Source organism: Molossus molossus, unplaced genomic scaffold, assembly GCF_014108415.1.
Source record: "Molossus molossus isolate mMolMol1 unplaced genomic scaffold, mMolMol1.p scaffold_m16_p_16, whole genome shotgun sequence".
In the NCBI taxonomy this organism is placed as follows: domain Eukaryota; kingdom Metazoa; phylum Chordata; class Mammalia; order Chiroptera; family Molossidae; genus Molossus; species Molossus molossus.
In genome coordinates, this window is record NW_023425351.1 from 67194459 (window position 1) to 67206888 (window position 12430).

Genomic DNA, 12430 nt, shown 5'->3' on the forward strand with positions numbered 1-12430 from the left:
TTGCTCTAATAAAAGCTTGAATTGAAAAGCAGTAATTACTCCCAAGGCCCTGCTTATTGTAGAGAAGTCCCTGGGCAAACTTTTGTTGGGTCTCTGGTAACGATCTATTTTCTCCATAACCACCATAAAAAGGAGAGGAAAGAACGTGAGATCCACAGCTCAGAACACCTCACTCTCCATCTAGGTATGTGATGGCCAGCAACCAACTTAACCTCTCCGAACTTGTCTCCTAGTCCGTACAATGGAAATACTGATCTGCTGGACAGGGCCATGATAAGAACTGAGAAACACATGTAAAGTAAGAGAAGAGACAATAATGCCTACTCATCTTTCTACGTCAGATCCTACAGACTTCCCCTCTCCCTGAGAGACTCCATTCCTCCCCCAAGCAGCACTCTCCAGTCCCCAGTCCCAGGGGTGGGGACTGAACCTGGGTGGGGAACCTGGGCCATTTGGGTATTTATAACATCATTCTCGGGCCATACAAAATTGTCAACTTAAAAATTAGCCTTCTATAGTTGGCCAAGCTCATTTGGTGAGGTGCGTGATGCTAGCTGGCACTGACTTTGCGGGCCTTATGGCCCTGGGACCAGACATCCCCACTCCTGGGTGTTATCCCATTTCCTCTGCCACCAAGATGGGTTGAGATGGGTGTATCCCAATCCAGTCCAATCAGAGGGAAGCTCAGAGACAGTAGCTCTTTCCCCAGATGTGAACCAATAAGCATGTGATTTAAGCCAGATCACTACACTGGACAGCTCTCCTCTCCACGTCTTGGAGCACGTACTCTACGTGACGTTCCCTGGCGTCGAACAGCTATCTCTCTGTTGTGAATGTATTCAGCCTGAGAATAAAGCCAACAGACAGAGAAGTGCAGAGCCCAGAGAATCACAAAGAAATGAAACTGATCAAAGTGTGCCTGAAACCCATCCTACTCTCCACTTTCTGGTTATGTGAATCACTCACCTGCTTCTATCAATTATCCAAATTCAACTAGGTTTTCTGTCCCTTGCAACCCAAGCATCCTACCTGGTACGTCCTCCTGTGTGGCTGAAACACCGAGCAAAGGATTGTACAGAAACATTGTTACTCTTGCAACCATTTATCTCAGAGACTTCAAGTTCCTGGGAGCAGGAGCGCTCAAGGATCTTGGTTACCCAGTCTCCCAGGGACTAAAAGAGTTTCTGGACACAAGCTGTCAATAATACTTAAAAAAAAAAAAAAAAAAAAGTGAATGGGATGAAACTTACCAAATCACCTGAGTTTCAGAACCTTCTGAAGCGCCATTCCCCAGAAGGGTCTGGATCAGAGCAACATGAATCGGAAGCTCATAGGATCTGGAGCTATCAGATGGGTCTGAACTCTAACCTGCTCCAACTGAGCCTCAGCTTCCTCCCCTGGAAAAGGAGGATAGTAATACCTATCTTCCCGGGCAAGGGAGCCATACGAAAGCACCTGGGGTAGACCGCATTCAAGAAATATGTGTTTCTCTCCTTCTGTTTGGCTAACCCTGCTCTGCACCATTGATTTTGATCTGGGGTTCAGAAAACAGGGTCATCATATATAGTGTGGTGGGCCACAATCTGGATCACCCAGTAGTGATAGCCCGTGGGAGGGTGAGGACAGGGAACACATAGCCCGGGCCTCCCATCCCTCGACCCACCCATTCCCTTTAGGAGAGGGGTTTGGGGCAGAGGGCATGTGTAAGACTCAGCTGTCCAGCTTTCTGGCTGTGGTGCTTTCTTTCTCTCTGCTTCACGGGCTGCTTCCTTAAAGAGGTGTGGGACGTCTTTCTGTACAATTAGAAGTACCTCAGATCTCCACATCCCTACAGGCTTTGGGCTTATCCATTTACAAGTGATGTGGAACCAGCTAGACTGTCCGCTCCGGGAGGGCAGGGGGCTGTACCTCCTTCACCGGTCTACCCCCAGCACCCAGGAATCGCCCCGTGAAATATTTCCTGAGTACACGGATGAAGATGAGTGGGTGAATAAACAAAAAGTGATGAAATTAAGATTCTCAGAATGGTAGTAAAACCCTATTAGTACACAGACTGGCTACACAGCACGTAAATCAAAGACCCAGAGATGAGAGAGTTTTCTGAGGCTAATTAATTGTGGACTGACTTCTGGCCCTAGCAGTCCTAGGCCTGGGGCCTCGGGCAACTTCTTAAAATCTCTGAGCCACAGTTTCGTTCTCTGATAAACACAATCGCCAAGATTAAATAAGACTTTTTAAAAATACAGCTATAAATAGAGATAAACAACTAAAAGAACACATACCAAAATATTAATATCAATTAGCCCTAGGTACTAAGATTATGGAAGGACTTTTATTTTTCTTTGTTTTGAACATGTTTTAATTCTCTAGAATGAACATATATTGGTTGCCTAATAAAATGAAAATAAAAGTGGGGTGATATCAGTGCCTTGTCCAGTACCAATGATATAAAATAGGGACCCAGCAAATGTTCCGTCCCTGTGAATGCCCTCCAGACACTTGGAAACCGCTCTTACGTGTCTCTCGTTTCTTGATAAATATTTCAGCGAAGTTAATGCCATCCTTATATGACTTGATTCCAAGGTTCTCTTTCATCCCTCCTCTCTGCAAAGGCTCCATCTGTTAACATCCCTCTCAGGGTATTGTATAACTAGCTCACAGAATCAGCAGCAAGCTCCTGTTTGCTCATTCATCTGTTAATTCATTCACTGAGTAAATGTTGATTAAAAACCTACTATATTTGACATCCTGGCTTTTACCTACCTCCCCCCTCCAAAACACAAACGGTTTTCAGATTTTCTTGGGAACAGCCTTCCGTCAATCTCAATGCTTGTGCTCTGGGGGGTACAGACCCTACCCCCAGCTTCTTCAGGGGGTGGGCATTTGATCCAGCATGGCCAATCAAAGCATTGCATTTGCCTGGCCATACGGATTGGTTCAGGGATCGGTATGTTACCCAGGGAAGACCAATCAGAGACACTGAGACTCAATTCTGAGACTTTGGTTGAACTGCCGGGAAAGTGGCCTTTTTTTTCCTCCTGCTAGGGCTGCTGGTGGCCATCTTGCCACCACAGTCTAAAAAGAAATGGTAGGCAGCCCTGAGCCTGGAGAAAAACTATGTAAGCCTTAGCAACACCAGTTAAGCCTTAAATTCCGTCCCTGGACTTTTCAATTACATAAACCAGCAAATCCGCTTTCTGCAGCAGCCAGTTTGAGCCGGGGGTTCTTTTTCAAGGTCAAAAGAATCCTGAGCAATGACATCTGAAGTTCTGTGAGATATGACACATGCAGGCCATGCACAGATGAAGCCAGATGATCCAAGCCATCTTTCCTGGACTCAGTCTGATGTGGAGATAGCTACAAACAACTACAGTTATTGAAGGCCAATAAGATAATTGCTTTAATTAAATTTCACACAGCACACCGAGCACAAGGAGGGGGAGTCAGGAAAGGGCTCACATAAGAAATAGCTTTTAAACCAACTCTGTATCAGCATTCAGGCAAGGGAGATAGAATTACTGTTTGGGGGAGCCCAGATAACAGTGTTGATACACATTTATCTCACGGTAAACTAAAACCACCACATCCCACATTGCACTCAGGGAAATGATACTTAAAGTGCCTAAGGACATCTCTACACAAACCTACAAAACAGCGTCCAAAGAGACAAGAAAGTGCTATGGATCAAAGAGCCGTCCCATGCAAGAATTTCATACAAATATGACAGATGATGTCACACTCTTCAGTCATGCTCAGGTCAGTTTCGTGCTTTTGATTCTATCGACTTCACTTTCCAATCCCGTTTTCTGGCCCGTTTGGATTACGGTGGGTCAAATCGTAACAACATCTTTTCAAGATGAATAACCTACTTACTGAATTTATTACCAAATGATAAAAAGGGAGAGAGAAGAGGAAAAAACCTCTGGTTCCACAAAACATTTCATGATGGGCTGGAAATGCGGCCGGTTGCAGAAAACAACAATGGCAGCCCCAGCAGCACCTCTGGGAACATCTATTTTGCTAAGAAAGGCCCTGAAGGTCAGTCTTTTTAAGGGAACAGAGCCAGTGTCTCCTAGACCTTTGATGGTGTGCGGTGCGCACTCAACAGGGGCGTGCGCTGTGCAGATTAAGTAAGTCAGAGAAGGAGGACACCACAGGACAAAGTCTCCTTGCCTCTGTTGTTTCCGAACACATCAGCGATTGATTTGGTCTAAAGCAGCAGCTCCAGCTTTTCAGAGCAAACAATCACACTTCCCAAGCCAGAAAAATGAATACGAACAGAACACGTCCACGTGGTCTCAAGACAGGTGCCAGGAACGTGTGGCAGGAGGAAGAAAGGCTTGTGATGCCTTCCCAAGAACTTGGATTTCTAAAAAGCAACCAGGCTATTCCTGTTTCTAAAGCACTTTTAAGATTGCTGTTGAATTCCACTTTCTCTACCTGCATGCCACGTGATTTGCAGAGACTCGACTTTCCCTCTTCCTGAAAATGGGATTATCATTTCTCATGCACTGACTGAGCAATTTACAGGGGTCTGGGCAGAGCCAAGGGATGGAGAGGCTACAGTGGATGGGTGCGTGAGGACGAGACCAAGCCACACTGGAAGTACCTGGCGCTTGGTGTTATGCTCAGTAAATGCTGGAGATGAGCAACGTCACGGAGACCTGCCAGTCTCCTCTAAAAACAAGAAGGGCGTCCAGCCGGTGTGGCTCAGCAGTTGAGCATTGACCCATGCACCAAGAGGTCACCTGTTCGATCCCTGGTCAGGACACATGCCCAGGTTGTGGGTCCGATCCCCAGTGGGGGGCATGCACGAGGCGGCTAATTGATGTTCTCTCTCATCAAAGTTTCTATCTCTCTCTCCCTCTCCCTTCCTCACTCTAAAATCAATAAAGGTGAAAAAATAAATTAAAAAAATAAATAAATAAAAGAAGGGCTTTCATATTGAAAGCTCCCAAAGTCCAGTTTTTTGCTAACTAGTTAGTTTTTAACAGAAAAAGTACTATGTGCTTCAGTTTAAAAATTCAGAAGACTACAAAAGGATATACAGTAAGATATCTTCCACCTTAGACCCGCAATCCTTTTTCCCCCAAAGAGGTAAACAGCATCCCCACAACCACCCTCCTTCTTGGTTCTTTCCAGCAAGTCCATGCACAGCCAGGCACGTGTGTGCGTGTGGGTGGGTGCGGCAAGCATTTACACCTCCCTCTGTTTTTTCACAAATAGGAGTATACCGCATACACTTATATGCGTATTGCCTTTTTTAAACTTAAAAATGCAACCTGGCCCTGGCCGGTTTGGCTCAGCGGTTAGAGCGTCGGCCTGCAGTCCAGGGAGACCCGGGTTCGGTTCTCACTAAGGGCACGTACCTCGGTTGCAGTTTGTCCCCAGCCCTGGTTGGATCATGCGGGTGGCAGCCACTCAATGTGTCCCTTTTACGTCGATGTTTCTCTCTCTCTCTCCCTCCTACTCTATCTGAACAAAAAATAGGAAAAAATGTCCTCGGGTAAGGATAAAAAAAAAACAAAAAAAAAATGCAACCTGGAGATCATTACCTTTTAGAACATAGGACCTACTATTTTAAACACTGGCCCGGTATTCATGTTTCAGTCCATCAGTTCCCAGGTGACACACATTTCAGCTGCTTCCTGGGTCTGGTCATCACAAGCAGTGCTGCAGTGAGCACCAGGCAGGCGGGACTTGGAGATAAAGGCCTTAAGGTGGAATTGCAGGGTCCGAGGCCACATGCCCTGGAGGTGCCGCCGACAAAGCCGAACTGCCCTTCGAAGATGCTGTACCCACTGTCACGGTCACCCGTGATACAGCACGTGTGCCAGTGTCTCCGCCCACATTCTCCCCAAATTGTTATAAATACAAGGGAAGAACGGGGGACAGAGCTCTACGCTTATGCCACTGTTTCCTCCTGCCCCTGTGACATCAGACATGACATTACTACTTCCTGAAAATCCCACACTTGGACGCACAGTCCGAGACCGAAGAGAATGACCACGAGAGTCACTGCAGCGCTTGGAGCAGCTCCCACAGCTCACGAGAGCGGCCGCTGCACCCTGCTCCCAGTCCTGTGCTCGGGGACACCGTGCTGGTAGCTTAAAACTGGCCATGCTGCAAGTAGATACCACAGAAGTCAGCAAATGCTAAAATCACGTCTTCTTCTTTTCCCCTCCAGAGAGACCTTTGTCAAGCATATCAGCACATCAATGCATGCTGCAGCGGGGACTGAGGTTCTGTCACTCTCCTTGGAAATTTCCACCCTCAATATGGTCACAGATTTCTGGAACCTAGAACTAGAGAAGATCTGAAGGGATCTGACCATGGTCTTCGACTACTGCCTCTCCTTGAGTCCCTCTGTTTGGACCTAAGTAGCACCCCCTCATTCTCTCCTCTATGACTCTTTACCATTCTCTCATATTTGCATCTCTTTATCACTTATTCGTGATCATTTTCTTTCCACAGTGTAGTCATTATAAACACAGACTCTAGGCTACACTAGACAGTCTGGGGTCACATTCCAGCTGTGTGACCTCAGGCAAGTGGCTTAAACTACTAGCTTTAGTGTCCCTGTCTATAAAATAAGGATAAGGATAATACCTTCTTTATAATTTTGTTCTAAGGATTAAATGCAAGTACACAGAACAGAACCTGACACATACTAAGAACTTAACAAATGTAAACTGTTACTACTGTCTTCCAGTTCACTAATTATCTCTTTAGCTATGTCTAATCTGTCAGTTAACCCTTTGGTTGGATTTTAATTTCAATGACTATTTTTCATAACAATGAAAAACAGCCTATTCTTTTTTCATCTTTCTTTACATTTTTGATATCACCTTTAGTCTTTAATCATTTTAAATATACTATTTTATAGCCTTAGATGGTTCTATTATTTTCAACTCAAAGTAGTTCACTTACTGAACAGTTCACATTATTTAATTGTGAACTCATCTAAGGAGAAAATAGTTCTTTCTGTGGGAGTCTTGTTAAGTCTGGGTTGTTAAAACATCCCCATGGAGTGATTTTGTGTTTGGGCTATGGATTTCCATAGTACTGGGCCAGTTTTACGTTAATTTCTCAGCTTGAGGGTCTGATATCTCATCGACAATAACAACAGAGATTCCACAGCCACATAGGGTATAGCCCCAGGTTTTTAATTTCTTGCTAGTGATGTTTTTCCACTCAAGGCAACCTTCCTCTCTGTTTCTCCAGACAGTGGAGTTTTTCTAGCCCCTTTTCGTGAAGAAGTATATTGTTTTAGGCTCCTGGGCACAAAATTCCACCTTGGGCCCAGTTTTCATTTCTAGACTCACTGTGGAATTATAATCTCAACACCCAAGGCTCTCAAGCTCATTTAGAACCATTTCGTTTAGATTTCTCTCTTCATTTTTGACACACAGACCTCCCTTTCTGATGAGCTCCCCAGGATATAATTCGTACACTTCAGTCAACTCTGTGTTCATAACAGGAAGGGCTCATGCACATCAGCTCACCATGTTGCCACAAAGTTCCAAGTCACCAAATCTATAATAACCACTTATCATCTGAGTTCTTTCCACATTACAACTGCATCGTACTCAAGCCTCTAAAGTCAGCATGTAATATAAAAATTGAGAGGAGTCAAAATTCTCCTTGAAAATCCCATAATAAGGTCTCACCATGGAGACTGATAAACCACCTCCCATTTAGGTCCAACACAGCCCATTTTTCTCCAACATCGGATTTGGATTCTTCGGTAGGTTGAGCACCAGAAGAAATCGCCGGCTTGGATTTCAGGGCTGTGTTGTATGATAATTAAAATCTATAAATGTGAGACACACGCTCGATGGCATAGACACTCACATTCTAAAGGGCTATGGGAACAAAGCCTGGCAGAAGGAACAGCAGGTCTGTGTCTCTTTCACGCTCGCTCCAACAGAGACGCCAGCTGGGTGAAATGACAGGACCACCCACGCTACCGAAGGTGTTATTTTTATCTCTACTGTGTTTTGTTTTTGTTGAGCAAGTATATTTGGATCTGGATGAGTTAAGCTCAGGAATCTTTGATATGACAGAGATAGGACTTCGATAAGTCTCAGCAGCGATTGGCTCTGGGGTCAGGACGAACTCAAAGGGGCACAAGGGAACTTGCTGGAGAGATGGGAATATTGTATCCCCTGCTCTGGGTGTGACGTTAAAAATTAATCAAGCTGTATGATTAATATGACTTATGCATGTTCCAGCGTATAAGTTATAACTCAATTAAAATAAAAGCTGACAGCATGCCTGAGAGACTGCTGCATCACATTCATCATCAATGGATCTCCATTCTTTGGCTTCTGGAGAGGCCCAGAAGCCAGTCCATCCAGTGGAGGGGCGTGAGGAGACCAGGGAGTCTAGGAAAAGCGGAGCAGAAAAGGACACTGCCCTGTTGTGGGTAGAGGGCACCCAGGCTCACAGAGTTGGTTTTGCCATGAGGAGCCTAACAAGAGGGATATGTTTATAGTAGTTAAGATCACTGGCTCTCCAGCCAGAGTGGATCTGAATACGGACTCTATCCCTGCAATGGACCACTTGTGTTCCTGCAAAATCCACACGCTGAAATGTGATGGCAGTCGGACGGGGGAACTTTGAAAGGTGGCAAGGTCACGGGGGTGGAGGCATTATGAATGGAATTACTGCCCCATAGAAGAGAACCCAGAGAGCTTCCTCGACCCTCTGCCAGGTGAGGTTATAGCAAAAAGATGGCCATCTATCCACGAGGAAGTGGGCCTTCCCCAGGTGCCAAGTCTGTCAGCACCTTGACTCCTGGCCCTGGCAGCCTCTGGAACTGTGAGAATACGTTTCTGGTGTTTCTGTTGTCCCCAGTCTATGGTATTCTGTGACAGTAGACCAAACAGACTCAGCCAACCACTTACTAGTGGAGTGAACTTGGGCAAGTTACTTCTCTTCTTTAAACCGCAACTTTCTAGGGTTGTTGCCAAGTTTAAACAAGATGATTTAGACAAAGCTCTTAGCACGGGGTCTGCTACTTGACAGTATTCAATAAATGTTAGCTGTTATTTTGTCTGATGATAGGAGGCTGGGAGTCTCTTCTTCCCTCCAAAGTTATAGTTCTTATTAAATTAATCATTCGGCCTGATGACCTGGTAGGTTCTCGATAAATATTCATGGAGTGAATGAAAGCAAGCGTGCGGATTCTGGTTTCAGCAGAGGCAGTTCTCATTTCTGTTGAACTGAAATCTACGTTCTGGCCTAACAGCACCATCCACTCTAACCTTTCTTCATGGTGACGTGGGTAAGAGCACAGGGGCTGAGGCCAGACAAATAAGACTCTGTCACTTACCAACTTGGTAACCTTGGGGGAATGACTCAGACTCCAGGCTTCAGCTTCTTCTCCTGCAAAACACAGGCACAGCAAGGAGTCAGCACACAACAGACCTCAGCACACAATGAGCCCCCAGTGAACCCTCGCCACCGTTACTGTTCCCGCACCAAACACACAGCCTGGAAAGAGCAACTCTAAATTCCAACACTTCAGACCTTGGGAGCTCACAGACCATGTTTGGCAAACATTTTTCTCATTTAACGTTCAGAACAGTCTTATGCATCACAAACAAAGAAATGGAGATTCAGAGAAGTGCAGTAACTTACTGATGATTGCACAGTAAGTGAAGAGCCCAAACCAAACTCCTATGACCGAGGGAGAGTTTGGCAGGACTGCACTGTCCCAGAAACAGATGGTGCAGCCAGAATTCTAAGCTAAAGGATGCTGGAACCTGCCTGGCCAGTGTGGCTTAGTGGTTGAGCGTCGACCCCCTGCACCAAGAGGTCGCCAGTTCGATTCCCAGTCAGGGCACATGCCCAGGTTGTGGGCCCAAAACCAGTGGGGGGCATGCAGAAGGCAGCCAATCGATGTTCTCTCTCACTGATGTTTCTATCTCTCTCTCCCTCTCACTTCCTTTCTCTATAAAATCAATAAAGGAAAAAATATATATTTTTTAAATAAAATGAAAAATAAAGGATGCTGGAACCTTGGGCCACAGCAGCAAGTCTTGGTCCCAGCAACATGCTCAGCTCAACTTGACTTTGAACTGGTGTTAGTCATTCTACCCCTGAATCACTTCCTGTTTTAAGTTTCCACACTAGAGAAAGGAAAACAAGCATGTACATTGCACCACCCTTGTCACACTCGAATCTTACAGGGAGATTTTAACAGAAACTTATGAATCGAAGGGAGCTTTCAGGAAAAGCATAGTTAACATCCCATTTGAACACATTCACCAGCACTGAGTGTGAAGACGGGAGCAAGTCAGCAGTACCCAGATGCTCTTGCTACTGCGGCGAGGAGAAACGACGCCTTTCCCGGCCTTCACTTCGATACAATCTCTAGCTGCCGTTTTCTCTCTGCTTTTCACCGGGTGTTGAAACGACCAGAAGCCACTTAACCTGCCTCGTTTTATTCACAAAAGACCCAGGGCCCTGTTGGTCTGATTGTCCTGGGAGAACTCCATGGGCTGATCGTTTCAACCACTTCTGCTGCTTTGGGCGGCAATGCTTTGCTTTCGGGTTTTCTCTTCATTGCCCTTGTTGCATGAATGTGGTTTGAAATTCCCTTTCAAATAATAATCACAGAACTGCTCAGCGGCCAGAGAAAGAGGGGATTTAATATAACAACCATCAAAGTATACTCACTAGCTGTGTCTCAGGTATACACCCCGCACCCTGCATGGGTGAGTGTACATACACCATGCACCCAAGTGAGCACACACACACACACACACACACACACACACACACATGCCCGGAAACATGGTTACAGTTCTCCTGACTCCTCCTGTTATGTCTTCCAGTTACATAAAGGATGTTTTTGTTCCTGATTCTTTGACCACACTTACAAATCTGAAAATGGGGAGAAGTTGTTCCTGGGGGAAAATCTTAGGGCCTTGGGCAAAAGTCCTAGAAATAAGAATAAGTGCCCCAGCTCACCCTCACAAAAGGCCTTTAAGAACGTGAAGAGTAAGCTGGTCCTCACATCACTTAGAGGTAACAACCCCAGGAGACAGAGTATGGCTCCCCTAGAAGGAAAGTGGTCACCTCCAACCAAGGGCGACTTTTTCTCACTTCCGTGACATGAGCAGAGAGACCCTGGGACTACGGCTCTAGAAGCTGGATCTGACCTTGTCTCGTCCTCAGACCCAGCGCGGGCTCCGGCCTCTGCTTCGTCTCAGAGCTCCGTGACCTTGGGCGAGTTTACCTCTCGGAGCCCCTGCAGCCGCTGATAGCAAGTGGAGATACTCATTCATTCAAGAATGGTCTCTGGAGCCCCTGTGAGGCGCCACACGTGGCCGTGGAGAGAATTCCAGGAATTAACCGCCCAGCCACCCAGGAGCCCTCACTATTCGTGGGGCAGTCACGGGCAGACAGGCCATTACAATGGAGAAGGAGAAAGCAGTACAACTGGGTGGGGACAGGTGCTGGCCAATCAGGAAAAGGGGCTTGCTTGTGCCACTGAAAACTGACAATCCCCTAATTATTCCAATGAATAACCCCAAGTCCAAAAGAATGATATGACTTGCCCAAGGTCTCTTAGCAAATGAAATATAATGTTCTTTTATATATATACATAAGTGTGTGTGTGTGTGTTTATTGTTTTTTATAGAGGGAGGGAGGGAGAGAGAGAGAGAAACATCGATCAGCTGCCTCCTGCACGCCCCCTACTGGGGATCGAGCCTGAAACCTGGCATGTGCCCTGACCAGGAATCTAACTGGGACCTCTCAGTCCATGGGATGACGCTCCAGCCACACCAGATGGGCACAATATAATGTTCTTAAAAGGGCACTTTCTTCAGTGGAAGGCTGTCCATGGACCTTTACCGGAACACTGCTTGTCTTAGAGGAAATGCTTCATGTTGGCATGTCTGATCGCAACTTTCCTTTACCTGACCACCAATCACACCGCACCGTCACGACTCCTGGGATTTCCTAGGCAGGACCAAAAGTTCCCATCGATACAGATCCATTTATGAAGAGTACCAGGAAATTTTTGGGGGGTGGGACTGGATATGTTTTTGATTATGGATCACTTTTTAGGTTAATTCTCTACTATGTGATCTAAGGGTGTAACAATTTTTCAAAGAAAAGTTGAGCTCCCCAAACCATTTAATTCCTTCATGGTTTGTTTGTTTGTTTGTTTGTTTAATGTTTTGATAGGAAACAATTTTACTATGACATCAAAGATGATTTTTAAAGAAGCCATTTCGTGCTATAAGCCCTCCACCCAAATAATTCCTCTTTGCTCCCTGTGTTCTGTTACATTCTTCTATGCACAGATCTTTACCCCGTGCATGTGCATTTCATTAAAAGGAATTTCCTCTAGTGCAGGTAGAGTTCTTTTTTCTGGGAAAAACAAAACACTTATAATGCAAGTCATTGCATG

General features: G+C 45.7%; 1 protein-coding gene across 4 annotated transcripts in view; it reads right to left on the reverse strand.

Annotated features, from left to right (window-relative positions):
* Positions 1-12430, reverse strand: part of CYRIB (CYFIP related Rac1 interactor B) — a 131515-nt gene that overhangs the window by 86687 nt on the left and 32398 nt on the right. For all 4 annotated transcript variants that reach the window (XM_036263694.1, XM_036263693.1, XM_036263697.1 and 1 more), the window contains exon 2: positions 9338-9390. The gene's annotated coding sequence lies outside the window, so the exon portion shown is untranslated. The remainder of the gene's footprint in view (positions 1-9337; positions 9391-12430) is intronic.